This window comes from Otolemur garnettii, unplaced genomic scaffold (genome assembly GCF_000181295.1).
Source record: "Otolemur garnettii isolate 467f Iridium unplaced genomic scaffold, OtoGar3 scaffold00136, whole genome shotgun sequence".
Lineage (NCBI taxonomy): Eukaryota > Metazoa > Chordata > Mammalia > Primates > Galagidae > Otolemur > Otolemur garnettii.
The window spans coordinates 223,166-224,234 of record NW_003852531.1 but is presented as its reverse complement, the minus strand read 5'-3'; the positions used below and the strand labels follow the sequence as shown (position 1 = coordinate 224,234).

Here is a 1,069-nt window from a genome sequence, read left to right as displayed (position 1 = left end):
CATTATCAACACAGGCCAGCAGGACCCCAAGTCCCCATTGTTCCTTCTAGAGAGGTTAACCAAGTAAAGTCCATGTGCGAGGCCACACACTGGTGCTGTCTCTGTCCTGCACACGACCCAGAGCCTCCTGTGTTGCCGCTGGGGTGACCTTGGTAGTTCCCTCAAGGCCCCTTTCCACTGAGTGTTTCAGATTAACTCCAAGGCCTACGCCGCTCCTGCTGCCTAACCCAGGGAGTTCACAGCCCCAGCTTGCAGGGAGGACACACAGCAGCAAAATACCCAGGACCCAGCTTTCTATAATAGGCTTTATTTGTACTGATTTGGGAGAAACAAGAGTGACTGAGAACCATCTCCCTTCCCCCACAGCAGGCAGAGAAGAGGAGGGAGGGGACAAGTGACAAGAGTCACAGTCCAGGCTCAGAGGTAGCCCAGTTGAGGCTCCAGACCGTGCTCCAGTGCGGTCTCTGTGGCTGGGTGGCCTCTGAAGGCCACATGAAACTAGAGTCTTTATGCTGAGAACACTAACAAACTATACTAACTGGGGTACTAAATAGGCTAACACTACCAGTAAAAGCTAACTAGGATAAAAATTCTTGGCTTCTAAGGCAACTGGGAGTCCATGCCTGGCTGATACTGCATTTCAGGATCCCCAAAGCTCAGGGCCTTCTTGCTCTCCAATCTAAAGGCAAGGAGACATCGGAAGTGGACTCCCAGGTATTTTGAAATGTGCTCTACATTCTCCTTAACCTGGTCACCCTACCATGCAATGGATGTCAGGGCTTCTTCCTGTCTGAAACTTTGTTCTCTGTGACCAAAGCCCCCCTTTCCTTCCTGTGCCACCCCTTCCCCCCTCAACCCGCAGCCCATCCCCGGCTTCACAATTAAACTTATTCTATGAGGTCAGCTCTTCAGAGGCAACACATCAGTGACAGCATGCTGCATCTGCCTGCAGGGATGGGGGTGCTGGCTTTATGTTTCCATCCACACACGCCTGAACTTCACCTTGTGCCCCATACATGTACACACACAAAAAGATACAATTTCCATTTCTATTTCTTCATTGAAAATC

General features: G+C 50.7%; 1 protein-coding gene across 1 annotated transcript in view; it reads right to left on the bottom strand.

Annotated features, from left to right (window-relative positions):
* LOC100947382 (suppressor of cytokine signaling 5-like) overlaps window positions 1-1,069 on the bottom strand; it is a 40,628-nt gene that overhangs the window by 33,906 nt on the left and 5,653 nt on the right.